Source organism: Anser brachyrhynchus, assembly GCF_964034855.1.
Source record: "Anser brachyrhynchus genome assembly, chromosome: 13".
NCBI classification, from domain to species: Eukaryota; Metazoa; Chordata; class Aves; order Anseriformes; family Anatidae; genus Anser; species Anser brachyrhynchus.
In genome coordinates, this window is record NC_137708.1 from 6,197,670 (window position 1) to 6,218,223 (window position 20,554).

Here is a 20,554-nt window from a genome sequence, read left to right on the forward strand (position 1 = left end):
TGCCATTCTGAATGTGTTGGTGTTCAATGTATCTAAAAACATCATCTTACTTTAAAAGTGGTATTTTTTTATCTAATGCTGTGCTGGGCCTTTTTGTAACATTTGTCATACAAGACAACAACATAAGTATCCAGCTCAGAGACTGATAAAAAGTTTTCCATATAGCTTCTAGCTGATTATGGTTTAGAATATGAGTTGCTCTACTGAGAGTCTGAGAATGTAAACAGTATTTGCATTTTGTTATGAATATTTTGCATAACTTTAAGGATGTTTTCTTTATCCCCAAGTGGGTCTGTTTTGAGTCCATAATCTACTGTGAAGTTTCAGTAACAGAAAAATTTGTTGAGCACAAACAGGCCAGTATCACAGCAGACGTTAACAGCATTCAAGCAAAGAGTGTTTTGCATCAAAAATGTGTATACATTTGCATTTTTGATGCAGAAATCTACTTAATCAGCACTGCAAGCCCATAACTAACAGAGTGCAGAATTCTATGAAATGGAAAAGTTCTGTGTAATTTCTGAAAAAGTCTATTTTGCACTGCTCTAACTATAGCTCATATTTAAACCAGTTTAATCATCAGTGAACTAACATGGGAGAAATACTCTGAACTTCATCATTGTCTATTCCAGAAAAAGTTTTTTGTGTCCTCAGACCTATGGGTTATGGGTTTGCTGTTTTTGTTTGTTTGTTCGTTTGTTTTTTGTTGTTGACTGATTGTTTTGTATGTTTTTAGCATTTCTTTCTTAAGTATTCTATGTAATGTTTAGGAAAAACAATCCCGGAAAGACTGAGATCTGAATTTCAAGTATCATCATTTCAGTCATGTCAACTTTTCTCAGTTTTAGATGCATGGGGAATTATGTTGGGGAAAGTTCAGCACACAGGATTTCTGTTGAAAGCAAAAGACATTGCAGCTGTTCATTGAAGTCAGTAGTTTGTGTCATGATTAAGGTATCTGTTCTAGGGATTTCTTCAAAAATGTGTCTGTGATTGCTGTCCAGAGTTGAGTGAGAATTCCAGTTTTATTCTCAGAATTCTGACTTAATTTTTTAAATTATTATGATTTTTTTATCCAGTATGGTTTTCCTAACATTTGTGTGTCACCATAAATTGCTGAGATGTATACTACCTGCAAAAGGGAGTGTCCTTCATCTCAAAGCAGACTTTAATCCAGTTAATAATTATCATCAACAATGATTTGTCTCTGATTTATAATTTCTTACTTATGCAGTTCTCCTTGCTAGTGTTGATTGATTTTTAGTGAAAAAATTTCTACGATTGAAAATTTTTCCAGATCTGACAATTTGTCTTACCAAAAGATTAGCTGGTGTTGAAAACTAAAAAACAGTTTTATCCCTGGTCTCAATTCCTTCTCCCTGAGCAGAGGAGTGTATAGATGTCTTAACTGGCAAATAATCTTTGGAGGGGAGCAGTGCTTGGGGGGGAGGCTGGACAAGAATAGAAAGGAGAAAAAAGAAAAAATATTCTAAGTGTATTTCAGGGTAGCAAGGTTAATATCAAAGGAAACATTTATTTTTAAGTCAGTATGGCTTGTTGTTTTTTCTTTTTTTTTTTTTGCACTAACGTTAAAATAGGAGAGACTTTGTGAAGATCATTCTGTAGGCAGAATTTGTAGTGTAGAAAGTTTAAGACGTTTTACAATTACTGTAACTGCTACTATATTTTGAATCCTATGCTTTCAATTTTAGGAGCTGCATTTCTAAACAAGATAATAAGTCTAGATAGAGAATCACAGTCAAATGTCAGGTTTTTTGTCTATAAGGTATTTCCACTCAAGTGTAGTGCAGAATGTCACTGTCATTCCAATTAGTGCAGCTGATTGGTGTTAAATTTGTTTTATTTGACATAGTACAATATTTTTGCTTCAAGCCAGCCATTTTGTACGAGATACAGAAAACCCTCGTAATCACAACAGACTTTAAAGCTAAGGCAGAAAGAATGTGTAAAATGGAAGAAAATCAGCTTTCTAATTTTTTGAAGTTTCAACTGTATTTGTTACAAAAATATTTAAAGATAGCTTAAGAGAATACAGAGATTCAAAGCCTGCCATCTACATTCATAATTTCCTGGTTTATTTGACAGTAATATTATTCTTTCAACTTTGCTGCATAAGACCATCCATTTTTATCACATAATTCATTTGCCATTGTACCATTCACCTAGAAAATTGATACAATTAAAAATAACATTTTTAATGTTATTCATTTTGTTCTTCGCTGGCTCCTGAAATGGTCTTGTAAGGCTTTGGGATCCCAAGATCTGTCACTGCACTGCAGTAACTCTCCTTCACTCTATGGATACACTGCCACTCCAGGCCACGCAAATTAAGCATGATGTGGTATGTTGGCAAGGCGGTGGGGAGGGAAGAAGAGAAGAGGAGGAAGCCTCCATCAACACTGCCTGTTGTTTTTTTAATATAGACTTTTCCTGCCTGTCAGTCAGACATCCTCCACTAGATTCACATAAGAAACATTTCTGTATGCCTAACTTAATATTTTACCTTGCTAGCATGGACTTATATTGAAAAATATGGCTCAGATATTGCATTTGATGTTAGTGGTATGCACAAATATCAGGAGAGGGCAGTTGCTGAACCAACAAGTCTCCTGAAACAAACAGGCAGTTTTCCTTCCCACATAGACACAACATTGTAACTACACTGATATTCAGATGACAGTCAAATTTTCATCTGTGTGATGACTTCCTTGGGACTCCTTTCAGGTGCAAACCTGGGTTCAATTTCCACTATGGTGAGCCAGTAATCTTCAGGAATTCCATGGTAGCACAAAATGTTCTGCAGCAGAATGATGGCAAACATTTTAACTCCAAGGGATGTGGTAAAAAAAAAAAAAAAAAAGTACTAAATCTTAAATATTTATTTAGGAATGATTGTATAAGTATTTCCAGAAAAGGCCCCTTCCGCTTGATGGAAATATCATGAAAGGGAAATGTTCAGGGGATAGATTCAAATCTCTTGGCACATCTCTCAGAACTTGGCACTATTATCCACGTTTTCAACTGATATCATGATATTTTCAGACATGATTTTTCTGAGATAAAAACATGACCGTAATTTGGACTAGGTGATCTTGGAGGTCTCTTCCGACCTAGATGATTCTGTGATTCTTTAAGTGTTGACAAACTACAGTTATACAGCTAAGCATTACTTCCCTTTTCTCAACTATACAACCTAAACTACAGAGCTCTAATAAGAAGCACAGATTGGTTCCTTAGGAGACTTGGCTCAAATTAGAGCCTAGAAAGGGTTCTGATACTTCAGAAGTAGTTTTAAGAAATTCCTGAGTAGAAGAAAAGTATTTTACAAGGTGCAATGCTTTTTCTATCTTCCCATGAAAAGTACAACCATTGCTAATCTAGTTATCTTGGGTTAACAATCCCTTACATTTAAAACTAGGAAAAGAAAATTGACAGTTTAAATGGGAAATAGAAAATCTGAGAGGGTAGCATGTGTCCCAAAATATTAGTTTCCTATGGCTGTTTATGTTCTTTTCTACGGCCTCGCACACATTTAAAAACAATAACTGCATCAGGCTTTCCTTCTTCCTGTATGAAGATTACCTTTCAAATGCTTTGCTGCTCTTTTTGTCTGTCCTCAAACACCGGATAATAGCAAGAACTGTAGGTGCACGATGTTTCCACAGACCTGCCAGTGAAGTTTAATCTTCAAAGCCAAGTGAGAACTGGTAGCCAGTAAGCCAGCTCACCTTTAATTGTATAGAGAAGGCTACCAATGTGCAGATATTAAGCCATGTTATGACTTGAGTCTTGCTTTCAGGCAAGGCTTTTTACTGCATAGCAGTGGCAACATGAATATCTGCTATAAAAGGAGTAAGGGACATATAGTCAATCTCTAGACCTGTGTTTATGTTGCTTGCATTGTTTTTTGTTTACATTCCATTTCATAGAGGTGAAGTTGGTCAGAGGCCAGGGCATGAGTTGAGGAGCACACAGCTGAGTGCTATTTGCACAGTATAAGATTATTGTTACTTCTACACAGGAAACATAAATTTGTTCAACAGTGCCAGGAGACTGCAGTGAAAGAGAGTGATCCGAGGTAGAAAAGTAATCATCCTTCTAGGAAGGAAGTGATCCCTATCTGGTAGAACCCACTAATACATGGGTTTTGGCTTCAGTTAGTCCCTTTAACTCTAAGAGGTATGAATTGAAAGAGTCAGCAGGAGCACTAGGAAATTTAAAATAAAACCACAACAATAATAAAACTTATTTATAGATATATTCCATAGCTTTGAATACGTATGATATGTGGATGGTGCAAAGCTGCACCAGGAGTTGCTGTAATAAGTATAATAATAGTAATATATTCTGTGGATAATCATAACTAAATATCTTATGGAAGGTATGCATGCTCCTTTGTGATTTTATGCTATACCTTTATGATCTTGTCCATAAGGATATGTGTTAAATATGGTATATTAAATATGTCTAATTATTTGCATTTTTAATGTTTGTTGACAGAATTTTTTCCAGCAACTCTTACTCATATATGAGAGAAGATACTATATTATCTGCTGCGTGCAAAGTCTACATCATTTTTATTGTTATTGTTGTTCCATTTTGCTGTCATGTAGCTTTAGTACAGTGAGTAGGAGTTACTTCATTCTGTCAGAACACATAATCATCCCAGGTTAATTCAGAACTTTCCTTCTTTTTCCCAGCATTGCCCTTTTACATCCATTGCTTCCTTTGTTTTGGGTCACTGGGCCAGGCTTACTGTCTCGTTATCAGAGTTGTACAGTTCAGTCCTAAACCCCTCCAGTTCTTTACACAGGTGTTGCAGATGAGTTATTTAACCCCACTAGTGCTGCACTGGTAAACAGACTCATTGTGGCAGAAGGTGAAGAATTGCATTCAGAAATAGAAATGACACAGTAAGGCATTTTGCTAAGGCTCATCTTACAATAATTTGATGTTTAGAAAAACTACAGTGTATGTTGTTTGCCCTCAGCTATCTCTGGGATTTCAGTCTCACCGCTTTCAGAATCTCTAACCAGATGCAGCAACTGACTAATAATATTGTAGTCTACAGTAGAATTCTTCCATGGAACTGTGTATCAGTCCCCAGTCATCAGCCTGAACAAAATGGTAAAGGTTACAAAGCCACTGGACTTTTGGTCTGATACAGACTATCAAAGAAAGTTTCTTCTGTAGAAGATGATTTGGAATCTTGGCATCAGACTAAAGTGCACTAAATCAGTTGGAAAGTTGTTGTGTCCAAAATCCAGGGAAAATTTATGGCTGAAACTGTTTCTAATATTAGAACAAGAGAGACATTGTTTCCATATAAATAAATGCTTCAACACATCTTTGTGTAAATTCACCAAAAACAGTTGTAGGAACTCCTTCCAAACAGATGTAAGAGGTCCAAAGCACAAAGCACCTCATCTCATCTTGACATTATCAACTGATCCTTAGAGTTCTCTTTTATCGTTCTACTCTCTATTTTTACAGTATTTTTAGGTTTTTATTTTTTTTAATCTTTTGCATCATTGTATCTCAAATGCCAGCAGAAGTCAAGATTTTTGTTTGTTGGTTTTTTTTTTTTTGTGTGTGGGGGTACATATTTAGAAGCAAGGATAGGTAAAGAGAATGGGACTAATACGTCGGTTTTCATAATCATTCTAATATAAGATTTTCCTGCCAGTTTTCTGTTTCTCTTCTTATAGGGTTCAGCAGGGGATGTTCACCATATGTTTCTCCAACATTTAGCCAAGTGAGATCCTGACTAGAGTCTGTGGGCCATTAATAAAATGTAAGCAAATAGTGGTAATAAGTAATAAGGATCACTCAGAGATGACCTTCCCTGGTGGCAGAACTTAGCTATTCATAACCTTCTGGTAAACTCAAATGTTGAAACAGAAGAAAGTGATATATGAGAAACAGGTGTAGCATCTGGGGAGCACTATACTCTTGAGCTGTTTGACATGCTTCTTACATCTACATTTAATAGAAGAGTGGAAATTATTACTTATCTACCAAATTGGATATGAGAGGTAATTAGAACTGTATCCCCTTGAAATTTCATGAGCTTGTAAAAAGTGACAGAACTTTACATTTCCAGTTCATATGATGAAATATAGTTGAGAATTCCCATCACCATTTTAGTGGACTAAGATGTACAAACTGGAAAATGTGATAATCTTCAGGATCCAGTTAGATTTGGACTCATTGCTCTTTATCAGTCTGTGTTGCTTTCTTATGGATAAATAGGCCAGTGAGTGGGACACAGCTTGAGATCCAAGAGAGCTGGACTCAGTTTGCTGCTGTGGTGTAGCCTTGTCTGTGACCTTAGGGCTGGCTCCACAGACATTCTTAATGTGTTGTAACCTGATGGTGCAAGAGGCACAACTCTGAGGTAAGCACCTACGATCATGTGCACTGAGGGGAAGGAGGCTTATTGCAATGGGGTTTACAATAGCACACAGAAGGGACATCATCTACACTAATCAATAAAGTTGTCAAAGAGGAGGATGCATATTAAAACCTAAATTCCTTGGTAGTTTAGGAGTCCAACCCTGGGCTGAGGCTGCATGGCTTAGACCAGAATCTTAGCTGAATAACTGTATCACATATTTCAATATCAGAGCAAGGATCGCTACTTTCTCTAAATACATAGCTAAAGATACATATATCATTTTATATAATAATTTTGTGGCCCTATCATTTTCTTCGGTGGTGGAAGTAATCTCTCCAGGAATAGGTGGTAGCATTATACTAGCTTTTTGTTAGCATTCCTATGTACTACTCTGCCCTCAGGCTCATGTTCCCTATTTCATGGAATATGTTTACGCAGAGTTTTTTGGTGTTTTTTTTGTCTTTTTTTTTTTTATCCCTAAGCAGCTTTTACTCCAACAAGCTGATATTCTTGCTGTATTTCCTGCAGAGCATGATAATGCATGTAAAGTATGGCCAGAGAAAGCCTACTGGAATGCACTACATAGAAGGGACAAACAGCCTGAATGGGCTTAGACATGACACCTGTGCTGAGCCTCTCAGCCAAGTAAGAAGCAATCTGAAGTGTGGGACCCTTTCACGTATGAGGAAATGTAGAACTTTATGCATTGTAGACACTACAGTGATCACCATGTGCCATATAGATTAGGAAGGATTTGGGGGGTTCTGTTCTTTGTTAGATGACTAGGCTGTCTGAGTCCTTCCTATGTTTGGCTATGCTTCCTTAGTTTGCCCTCTATATAAGGGAGCATTCATGTCATAGGGATGTTGTAAAGATAAATATAATTAGAAGCTGTGCATTTTAAACATATGAACTATGACAGGTGTGGTTTTTTATTTATTTTCGTATTTGTTACAGTCAGGGGAAAAAAAGCTTTTGCCATTGTGTCAACACTGTCTCTGATGAATTACTTTGGACTCTAGTGCATCTACTCTGGCACCTTTCACCATTGACTCACATAGGAAGAAAAGTGAAATTTCACTACATATCCTAAAGTTGATCATGGCTTCCTTAATTGCACAATTACCATTATATCAGAGAAAAAAAAAAAAGTTGGAGAAAAAAGCACGTACTGTTTGTCCTGTCTATTCAAAGTAAAGGGATATGTTTTGTCCACTGTCCCTTTTCCAGTTGTGTCTATTGTTCCATTAAATATTTAATGCAAAATCTTCATATGCTTCTCTGCTTAATTAAGTATACACTATCTTCCTTCATCTTCATCATTAAACTGACAGTAATTACACGAATTTGAATGCATGACCTCTAAGTCTTTGCCCCAATAAGTATAGCAGAGGACTAGTTATATTCTGTAATCCGCTGTCATCAAAGTCACAAAGATGTAGTTCCACCCATTCAGAGACAGTGATACACATCAGAAAAAAAGATGCAGATAATTACCCTTTATTACCTGTAATTCAAATCAGATCTGAATTCTCTGTCTTTGTTGGCATGAAAAATAACCACTACTCAGTGGGGTGAAAGGTGATGACCCACTGACTAATGGAGTGTCTAAATGAAGCCAGGAAAAATGATTGGCTTTCAAAATCAATGAAATGTACAAGGAAAAATAAAAAGATAAATATATTGTTAGTTTTCCAGGATTAACACTACTTTAGTTTCTTAATTTTACTTGCTGTTTTTAATTAGATACTGCCAAATAAGCTCAATCTAAAAACAATCTTTTTTTTGTTGAAAATCATAACATGTTAAAAATATGTAAACTCAAAATTATTAAAATAGATAACTACTTTTCTTGCCTCTGTGAGGTTAGAATTTTCAGATAAATCTGACTTTTTTATGGATGAAGTTAGACAGCACTGCTATTGTGAAATCATCCCACAGACTTTGACAGTTTATATAGTATTACTGCTGCTGCTTTCCCACAAGAATCTAGTTCTTGTTTGCTTTGCCTAGAATGGAATGGAGTCAGTGGGTTTTTTGTTTTGTTTTCTTCCCCCACAAGAATCAACAATAAATGCTACTTTAAGAACGTTTCAGGCCAATGGCTATATCAATATTTAACATTTTGACCTAGATTTACCCTGGGTCTAATCAGTCACAAATAATTGTATACTTAAACATAGACAAAAAACAATAAAATCCTGTTCTCTAACATTTCTCTGTTCTAACAGCCTTGCTTTATTTTATTTCAAGGCAAGCTATAGGGTGACTAGTCAACTAAGCTACTTTTCAAGTTTTGGCTTGAAAGTAATTCTACTAGTTTTTGTAGAAGTTTGTCTGTGTGATAATTTATATCTTTGGTAGTTAACTTGCATCAGCTGGCACATAATGAGATCAAGAACAGCTCAGCCTAAGTTGTCTGTCAGCATATTAGCTATCCTGTCATGGAATAGAAACTAGCAGAGCAGCTTGGATAAATCAGCTTTTGCAGCTATCATTTCCTGCTATATGAGGAGTTTGTTAGAAATACATTGTCAAGATTAGGCATGGATTGATAGCTGTGTTCTCCCGGAATGATGATGAAGAGATTATCATTATCCACATAGTCAACTTCTTCCAGTCATTCGCTGCTTCTTCCATGGAAGTAACACTTACCCATCTCCTTCCACACAATTGAGCTCGTGTGAAAAATTGCATGTGCAAGTGTTTTTGTAACAAAACTGAGCAGTTACCAGAGCAGAATTCCTGAAGTTAATGCATTGGTTGGACCACAGTTTATGAGGTTGAGGAAAGAACAATCAGAGCAACATCAGATTTCGTTCAATAGGAAGTTTGTAAAATCAGAAGGTATAATAAAAAAATAGGCAAAAGAATAAAATTCAGTCTCTGCAAAATAATGAGAAATGCTGAATTATGTCACAGGACTAGAACAAAGGTTAAAATTGGAATCTACAATACTGTGCAAATCTTAGCCCTAATTTTGACCTTGGCACAGAGCAAATCAAAGATACTGTAATTTAAATGATGGCAGTCACACACAATGGAGTATGAAGACCTCTTTTTTTTGTGATTAGTGCTGTTTAGCAGGGATAATACAGCTTATAGTAGGGCTACATGGCTCACAAAACCAACTATCCATCAGGCACTGTTGGTTTAGCAACAGCGTAATAGAATCTGTTCCAGTGATTATGTGAGCTATGACTTGTAGGTTCTTTTTAAAATTGTCATAATTTTTCTACTGCATTTGTTTATTATTTGAAAAGAAGACTTTAGAAAAAGTATCTGTTAAGAGAAATTTCCTTTAAAGTTTAAAGCTATTTCATATTGTCTCATTCAGGTTATCTTGATTATCATATCAGATTTTTAATACCTCCCTTTTTAGCTATCCTACCTTTAACAACTCCTGATAGAGAAACTAGCATTTTTGCTTTTGCTATTTTAACCACCTAATGAAAGAAACAAAGACCATTGGCAAGTTTTTCTGCAGTGAAATGGGCTAAGTATATAGCCTTCTTAACCATGCAGTTATGTATCAGATTGCTAATGCTGGGGCCTTAGTGCTTCATAGTATTTTTCTTTAAATGGCTTTTCCATTCCTTGTAAAGTTGTTAGAAGACACAAAGGGGAGGAGAGAACAACGCTGAAGAAAAGTTGTCTCTCTCCACTCCTGGCAAATGGAATGCAGTCCTTTATAATGTGATAGCAAATAGTTTTAGAGTCGCTAGAAACCTGTATTTAAGATGCCATTTCTGGGCATAAGATGTTTCAATTCTGATTGAAATTATCTTCTACATTTGAAAACACATAAACTACTAATGAATAAGGATGGGAGCAAGACAGTAGAGTGCTTCAACAGCAGAGAGTTATTAGAAGAAGGGTTTTACTATGATGTGTATGCATCTGAAGCACACGAGATGGTGTTTAGAGAACAACAAATTATGTCTATTGTTACCCTAGCCTTATCAAATGACTGTTGTAGTAAGAGTTGTCTGAGGATCAATTGAAGATGTGATAACTAGTTGGCCATACTTAGGTCTTAAATCTACAGAAGATTGTGGTGGATACTTTGGGATTTAGGATGCACTGCAATACAATCCATTTTGCCTGTGAAAGGAAAAAATGGGATCTGGTCTAAAGCTGCATGTGGTGAGGAAACAGAATAGCACTGAGTTGTGTAAGGTAGCTGCAACACCATTAGGAAAGTAAACAGCACTGAATGTAAGGACCTGTATCTCTTGCATACTGTTCTTTGCAATTGGTACTGTTAAGAGTAAACACCATGATATACAAAAATGAATACAGACAATATAGGCACAAATTAATTTTATTCAATACTAATATGCATTTCCTAAATACAAAACTACTGGTCCTTCTATTACCTTTACATTTGTATGAACTATATTACATGTTTTAGGGGCAACTTTTTTCTTCCTTTAAGTTGTGGAGATAATTTTTACATTCAGTTTTGGAACAGCAAATAAACGTACTTGAATGTGGTATTTGAGTAGCTGTGTGCCATACTGCTTTACAGAAATTTCAAGTATAGACAGGAATATATATAACAGAAAATAAATGGTTCTATTTAAAAAAAAAAATTATATTGAAGTATGCACCCTATGTCTTCTGACCATTCTTCCCCATCTGTATGGAACCTGAAGCTAATAGATGGAAGCTGTATCTATTACTTAGAATACTTAGGTAGAAACAATCCTTATATGTGGATCACTGACACTAAGAAAAAAAAATATATATATATAGTTGTCCATAAGAATCCTTTGATGTTTTTTGATATATTTGAAGTATGAATACTTCCACCAGTGATAAAAGATGAATAAGCGTTCCTCCTGAGCATCTCCCAAACCCACTCCAATATGTCAATCTAGAGCTTTGCTAAGCAGAGCCTGCCGTTCATGCCAAAGTGCGATCTGGTTTTGAGATGTGACATATGGGTACTGAGATTAAGCCTCCCAACTTATCACTTACAAATTAAGCTAGGATTGAACATCAGACACATCAAAGTTTTTTCCCACAGCACAAACTGAACAGATTTTTTATGGTTTTCTTACAAGGCACAAATATAAGAATCAGATCAAGCAGAAATGGTAAATAAATAAATAAATAAAAATAATGAAAGAAATGAAATTCCAAACTACAGGAGTCAAAACTTGAACTTGGAGGTATTGGTAGGTACCTATTTTGTACTGGGTAATTTGTGTACAAATGAAATTAATACTATATTGCAATTTGTGTGGCAAACTAATGGAGAAAAATAGAGTAGGTAGTCTTTAATTTAGAATGATATCTGATCACCATTTGTTCAATTTGTTCAGTTGTTCATTTGTTCAAATGGTGGTGGTTCTTAGTCTTGGAGCTATTGTTTTTTGTCCTGTTTTGTTTTAATGTAGATGTGAGTGGGATAAAAATGGTATTTCAATCCACTGCTTTCACTGCTCATCTGAAAACAGGCTGAAAACCTTCACTCCCAGATAAAGGCCCCAACATTGTTTAATATTTACTCCTGTGCTGAACTTTAGCCACAGATAAGCACAATTGAATTTGACACTAAAGGTCAGCAATAAATTAAGAGATTTTGACCCTGGTTACTACCTTTAGACCATTATGGGGCTTTACTTTATGGTCTTCTGAGAGGAGTTTTTGGTAGCTGTATAGAAGCAGAGGATAGCCTTTACGCGGTCATTTGAAGTGGGATTTTTTGTTTGTTTACTTAATTTCTACTAAGTCGTTGAAAGAAAAGGAACATATGGACGCTATATATAGCAATTATTTCCATCAAAATAAAGTGGAGATACCTGTGGGAGTCAACAAAGCAGCTGTTTAGAGATCACACTGTTCTTTGCAAGAGAAATGAAAAACATGATTTCAGGATCACTGTGCAGATCAGTGGCATCTGTTTACTGCAGCAAACTAGCATCATTTTGTTTATGCATAAGTACAGGATTCAGTTTAAATCTGTGGGATTTAAAGCTAATCAAACTAAAGATCAAGCCAGGGACTGTTATCTTAAAGAAGGGCACTAATGTCATTTTCTTAATAGAATGTCCTTATAATTAAGATTGAACAATGAGACACACTCCATGGTCATGTTTTTTTGTTGTTTCTTTGTTCTTTTTTTCTCTTTTTATAAAAGTTGTTTAAGTGGCATTGAAACCATGTTCACACATTGCTGAACAGAGCATTTCAGCTGTTTGGGGTGATGTGTCAAGCTATTGTGCTTAACGTTTTGGCCATCAGTAAAGTCAGAGCTGAAAAAAGTTGCGATTAGTATAATGCTCCTCTTATATTCCAAATAAAAAAAATGCCAGTGAGAGTGTATAGTTTGGTGGGCTGACTCCTTCTGGTGGTTTTATTGTATAATCCATACTCTTTTCCCTCTCCTTGTAATGATCAGTGAAGACAAAGCTCTTCATTTATAGCTTCAAGATTTTTTCAATGAGAAGCTTTGGCCATCTGACCTTTTTGCAAAAGACCTGAGAAATATTAATGTGCTAGCCATTGTGAGGTTGGATGGATTGAGTCATTTGAAAATCTGATTAATATTTCAGGTACTTCCAGCAAAGGGTGTTTTTTGTTTGCTTGTTTGGTTGGTTGGTTTTGTTTTGTTTTGTTTTCTGTGTACTGATATATTTTCAGCTAAATTTTAAGAATGGAGGTCAAAGTTGGGTAGAACTGATTTATTTAAACATTTTACTTAAATATTTAAAAATAATTTTATGGATCCTCCCTGAATAAATACATCAAGAGTTGCAGAGTTTAACTGCTATTTCTGCATACTGCTTTGTCTAAAGATGTATCCGTGAATGAATGTTTTCTATAATGGATCTGAAGTGACTGCTGATCTCAGTCCATGTAAGATCTAATTGTAGCAACAGCTGAGAAGGCAAACTAAAACATCAAGGAATAATTTAAAGAATGTTCATAAATTTTGTCATTGCTCTAGCCATAAATAAGTAAACAAAACCAGTAGTTAGAATTTGGTATGGCAATTAATTCTGTCATTGCTGTTTGCTACCTGTGCCACTATCTGGAATAAAGTAACCACAGTTCGTGTTCTAGGATCTCGTATCTTATAAATAGGTATACGGCATTAGCAAGTACAAAATAGTTTTCCTACTTGATTTTCCACTTGGCATAGATCTCAAGTAACATAATATAAGCTATAGAAAAGACTTTGTATAGAAAACAGTATGTTTCCAATCTGTTTTAAAGGAATGATGCTCCCTAATATATCCGATATGTGGTACAACTTACAAAATCCTGTAAGCTTTATCTGGCTTAGCCAGCTGATTCAGAAGAAATATATATTATTTACATATGAAGAAGACAGAAACTATAAGAGAGCATAAAAAAGTCCATTTTGATTAGTTAACTGATGAACAACAAAGTTTTGATAGCTGAAGATGTTTTATAAGGAAAAATATATTTAGCTATCTGAGTATTAAAAGACATTTTCACAGATGTATTTTAAATATTTAACTATGCCATTAGGTCTTATTAGCATTATGTTTTCGTTTTTAATTTTAAAAATTCACAAGTCTTTCATTTTGATGAGGCTATGTATTTGTCTTAATAAACATTCTGTGAATATTTAATGTTCAAAAATAAAATATACATATGTTTTCCCTTTTGGTAAGAGCTTTGTGTGGATAACATTGAAGTTGCAATTTTGTGTGTTAACTAATGTATGTTTTTCTACAAGCCAAATAGTTCATTACTGTTTGTACAGAAACCTAGTTATGAAGATGATTTTGGCATCTGCTTGCAGATATCTGAGGATGCTTGGATGTCTTGCATCCGTGAATAAATAATTTTTGTGTGTTAGGAAAATGTGATTCTCAGTGAAGATTCAGTAAGAATGTCTTCCATTAAGATCAAGCTTACAAAAAGTGGTATTTGAAGCATATAAAAGGAATTTCCATCTGGGGATGGAAATTTCCTTCTAGCAATAGTTCAACAATAATATAATAATGTACATGGAGATTCTTTACTTCTTCTCAAAAGGGAATCACTATCTGGCATTGCTGAAACCAAGTAATTCTGTCTGGGACAGCTACTTCATCTTGCTTCACTCACCCATCATTATTGGAGGTGGATTCTGGGCATCTCTTGAAATAATGTTAGTTTTACTAACTAAATTAGTTTTACTAATGTGCACTGTGAATCCTTTTTAGGATAAACGTGATGAGACAAGCAGTGAGATTCTTATTCTTTTTTTTTTTTTCTCAGAGAAATAGCAGTGAGATTCCCATACATCTGCAGAGAAAGAGAGAGCTGTAGGAATACCATGCTTTTCTGTACCCCATTTCTTCTCTAGCTCTAAAACTATGGCTCTTAACAGATTCAGGTCAGTGGAGTGTAGAAAGTGCCTGTCTTTGGCAGAATTTAGCCCAGAACATGACATTTCCATTCTCATCTTTCCCCTAGTGGAGGGGAAGGTAGACAGCTGATAAAATGTAAAACTTTTGTATGTGTGTGGTTTTTTTTCCTAAGACATTGTTAGCAATTTTTACAAATGTCTTGAATTAAATGAGATTACTGTAAACTGTCCATTCTAATTTAATCAAATTAAATGTAATTAGGTTTTGTATTATTTTTTTCTATGTCAAATTTATTACCTTTAGGAGGATTGGAAATATAGTTTAAATTATAACTCATAACAAGAAGTCAGGGTAATAGTGAAATTAGTTTTTATTTTATTAGATGTTACAATTTTAAGAGTGATTACTTCTTTGAAAAAGATTTGTTTCTTTACTTGACAAGTCAGAGTATAGGAACAAAACTTTTCAGCTCTGTTACCATCATGTCATTTGCAAAATGAATAAATATAAGTTTTTATTATGAACAACATTTGTGCTAATGTTGGTCCTATGGCACAGAAAAAGAAAGGAAAATTGAGATTAGTTTTCTTTGTTCTGCTTCACTGGATGAAGCATAAATGCTGTTTGTTCCCCACTGTACTAACCAGCACACAAATTCAAGTTTTTTAGGAAACTCATCCTTTTGTAGCCAATTTTTTAGAAAGTTGGCACAAAACCAGATATAGATCCAGTGAATCATAGAATGGACTGGGTTGGAAGGGACCTCGAAGATCATCTAGTTCCAATGCCCCTGCCATAGGTAGGGACGCCGCCTACTAGATCAGGTTGCTCAGAGCCTCATCTAACCTGGTCTGAACACCTCCAGGGATGGAGCATCCGCAACCTCTCTGGGCAACCTGTTCCAGTGCCTCATCACCCTCTGAGTGCAAAATTTCATTCTAAACTCTAATCTAAATCTCCCCTCTTTAGTTTAAACCATTCCCCCTCATTCTGCCATTATGAAATTGAGCAAAAATGTTGCTGTATTTGTCTTGGAACAAGTTGCACAAGTTGTAATGTACAAATTGTTTTTTGTTTTAGCTAGTCAGCATATATAGAATAAAGAAGACTCACCTGCAACCTTTCTACCTGTGATCCCGTGATTTTAATTTTAGTTAAAACAGATTTAAGCCTTTGCAAAATGCTTATGATAATGCTGCTTCTCGCTTTCTTAGTCATTGGCATAATAAATGTGATTTCTGGTATGCAAGCCGGACTATCTGATGATCATTTCAGACCTTGACTGTACCGTTCCCACCCTTTTTGTGAGTGAGGAAGATCTTTCACCATACTCTGGATCACCCGCAATGAACCAGAGCCTCTTCCTTTCATTTCTCTTGGTGTTTCTCCTGTACAGTCTGGGTGAAGCATAGGAAAATTCAACATTCCCATCTCCAGCTCTTAGTACAATGCTGACCATTGATTTGTTTAACTCCAGTCAGGTTATCAAAGACATATTTCCTGTGGTGTCTTTAACCTATTTCTATAACAGAGAAGAATATTTTTACTGATTTTCCTTTGTAAACTTCTTAACTCACTGAGAAATACCTTAAAAACTGTATTCATCAATTCTTGCCAGGCAATAAATTACTGTGGATGATTAATAGATGTTCCCTGCTACCAGATTTGCTTCTTTTGCCATTATTTATTTCCTTCTAGATTACGTAGCCTCCTCATTGACCTAGGCTTCAGACTGGCTCTGCTTCCAAGTGGCTGGTCTATGGAGTCTTTTCAGTTTATGATGAAAAGCAAACAATTGACAATGTGCAGCAAGTAGCACAAATTTCTCATCCATTTTTCCATTTCATGAACATCCTGCATTTTTGAAACTATTTTCATTTCTTTTGGAACTTGGAAATGGCTGAAGTAATAATAACTTATCCTAGGAGCAGATTTCTTAGTAAATTCTATATCTTTGTGAAGAAATAGCTGTTACTGTGTTCAAAAGAAACCCAAGTATACAGTTTTATTGATTTTTTTCTATAATTTGTTTCAAAAATATTTGTTTCTTTATAAAAAAAAATAAAATTTTGGAGATTTTTATCCATCCATTCTAGCTTAAATCATTGTGATTTACTGATTCTTAGTAAACCTCAATGTAATTGACAGTATCTAGAGATGTGTATGTTGTTAACTAGTTGCTTCATAATGCGCCTGCTTCTTTATGTATGTCAGACTAGAATTACTATCTATTGGTGAGCAGAACTCTCACCTGTGTTTTAAAAGTCATAGATTTTTTGGAAGGAAGGAACTTAAGAGTTTATTTTGGAACTTACATTTATATCCTTCCCTGTAGTTTAAAATATTCAAGATCTAAGAAAAGCATTTACATTTTGATACCTGCACAATAGAACATAGCTCAGGGAATTTTACGTAGGGTTACTTATGCTACATATAAAAATATGTGAAAGTGAATCAATATTTATGAAAAATGGTATTTTGTGTATAAAAGTGGAAGAGTTTAAATCTTTGGTTTCAAGCTAGTCCATGCAGTGTCATAAAGTGGTGTGGAAATCGCTGATGGCACATACACAAATTAACATCCATGGATTAATGTATTTTAGACATCCATAATCACATCTACCTCCTTTCATGTAATTGGATATTGATGTAATACACCCTGAGTTCTTCCCAAAGCTAAAATATTAGTCTATCAAGGGAGGGCTACTAGTCCTGCAGTTCCTACAGTGACTAAACATTAAATGGATACAATAAATAACTGCTTTTTAGACAATTGATATCACCATGAAATGGCAACTTATTACTGCACATTTCATGGTATGCTCCATTTTCAATCCTTCAGAATGCAAAGGTGCTGGACATTTTGCTAAGTCAAGGAATAGTTTATCAATAGATACAATTTTAAAAGCTTCATAGAGATCACAGTTTTAAAACAGCAAGAATTTGTCAGTGATTAAACATCAACCATCCTTTGGATTTACTGATACAGTAAGTCTATTTGGTAATAACAACAGAGGTATAATCTCTGGATCAGTTTTCTTTGCCAGATTTGATGATAGGGCAATTGTAAGACAAAATGCATGGAAAAATAATTTTCTTAATAAGGCATGCAAGTTATTTCTGACTTTTTTCTTTCTTGGATTCACAACACTGCTAAGTAGTCTATATAATCTTCTGGTGTATGAGCAAGCATCTGATAAGTAGAAACGATCTGGTGTTATACAGGTCTTAATTATAGTATGCCTTTCATATCTCTGATCAACTGTGAGAATTCTTATTTTAACTCTAATTGCTACTATTCCAAACCAAAAATCATAATCTCATTAATACAATCAAATGTCCTTCTATATGAGCAAACTATAAATGATCTTTTCCACAGCTCTATTAATGTTTACTATAAAGAAGCAGAAAAGGTATAATAAAACTATAGATACAGATGGCTAAAAGGTAGCGAGACAGTCATTACCTTTACTTGCACTGTTTGATCATTATGAAAATCCAGGACATTATTTCAGGTGACCTTCATATTAAGACGATCAGAGCCTCAGGTTTTCTTAAAGAATCTTGGAGTCCTTTGTATTTTGAAGCCAAGGTGCAAATTTATTCCCTTTCTACTTACCATTCACTTCCTACTTTTGGAAAATATAAGAGACCCATTACAGCCTGAGTTGTTGTGAGTTATTGCAAGTTTACAACTTACATATTTTTGGATATTTAATTGAGAACCAAATAAATTAGTTAAATTGCGTGGCTTCTTATGAGTTCTTGACTATCAACCAAGAAAATCATTTAAATCTGTCAAAGAGATTTACATCAAAGTGAAGTAGAGTCCCACCCAAAAAGGTGCTTAGTTGTTTCTTACGATATCGGTAAATAAGCTCATTTTGCATTACTATGTAAGATATTTGGTTTCAGTGCAAATGAAATATTTTGCAATTTCTGACAAAAAAGCTGGCCTTGGTTAAGTATGAGAAGTGCAACATGGATTGGCATCTTTTAATACTAGTCCAAGCTCATACATTTTTCCTGGGAATCACTCATTTTGGCTACCCACATAGTCCTCAGTACCAGCTGCCTGGAGTTTGTTCCTGATCCCACTGCCTCTGCAACATAGTTTGCACAATTACAGGCAGCAGAATGAGCTGGCCACAGCTGTCAAGATCTGAAAATACTTATTGACAATTCGTGCACTGTGAAACAAAGTCATGTATTTCAAACTATGTTATCTAATAAGAGTTGCCCATCTCATCCCTAACATTATTGTCTAGAGGATATGATCATGTCCTGCTGTGCATTTAATTGCATTTGAGAATACCCAGCTACATTTCTCAGGAAAAAGAACTTAACCATAGCAGTTTTGATTTGGTCTCTCAACTCCAACTTTACAATGTTTTCCTGTTACCTGTATGAAGCTTCAGATAATAAATGTGTGAGCACTTGGACTGAATTTCCCTAGGAATATCAAATGTGCAATGAACTATTTAGGTAAAAGTTGGTGAACACACCATTTGTATCACCAGCAGCCTCAGAGGAATGCACAATGAACAATTACATTGACCTAATCCCTGCAGGCATGCAAGATGTTTGTTACTTTATTGTTTTCTTCTAACACTAATGCAAACAATAAGCAAGCAATATAAAGACACACTACTTTATTAGATGGCACCTCCTGCTGAAGGTAATTTATCTTTTACAAACCAACCAAATGAGAAGTTCTGATAACAGTGCTATCTTGTGTTTTACCTTTACCCTTCATATGACTTCAAAAATTATCCTTTTTATGCAGGGCATTTGGGATTGTGGAAAAGGCTTCTAATTTTGGCAGGCATGGAAGAACACAGAAGGACAAACATGGGAAGAGGTTTCTAAAATCCTGCATAGCACTTCTTACAACTCTGTATAAAAAGGAATTTCGGTGCTGGTGTACTTTGAAACAGACACATTTTCCACACACATAGCTGTGTTTCTGTTTCTTTTATTTACAGAATTCTTTCTTTTCTGTGTCTAGAGAAACATCACATTTTTTTTTCTTTTGATGTAGTATGAAGGAGCATGCTGTTTTTAGAAAAAGAAGACTTTGTGATACCTGTTTACTTAGTATATACTACGGAAAGGCTTGCTAATTAGTCTCTTCAAAAAGTTTTCACTTAAACTTGCTATCTTCTTCTAAGATAATTTTAAAGTAGTTCAATATCTTGCTATCTTATAGGTATTTCTTTGGCAATTTTAACACCAACGTTTCTTGTAAGTAAAGCTGAAGAATTTTATATTCACTTTCACTAGGAAAGATGATGGGGTACTCATATTAATATGCATATGCCTCAAATTATACTGACAACATGGGACACTATTGAGACTGATATAAACTGCTGATCTTTATTCCTGTGTATGGCCTTTGCTTTTGTCTGCTAACTCAGCATAGCACCTTTCTAATTAAAAGACTAGCTGTGATTGGAGGGAAGAAGTTCTTATAGACCAATCTTGAATTATGCGTGTTCTGACGAGGACAATATTATTGTTTGGAATTAGGTAGAATTTGCTCTCATATTTTGCTTACATTTTCAGCTCAGATTAACTTGGACTATCAACCATATTTGTTGCAATTCTGTCAACATAGAATTTGAAAAAAGGACACACACAACCAATACATCAAATGCCCTTATCATGCATCCTTGTAGTTTAGTACCTATCAATTTTTCATCTGTGGATATCTCCCATTGAAGCTAAGGGACTGTATGGATGTCTCTCCAAATATTAAATTCTACATGAATCCAAAGATGCATTTAGGTGGCAGTTTTAT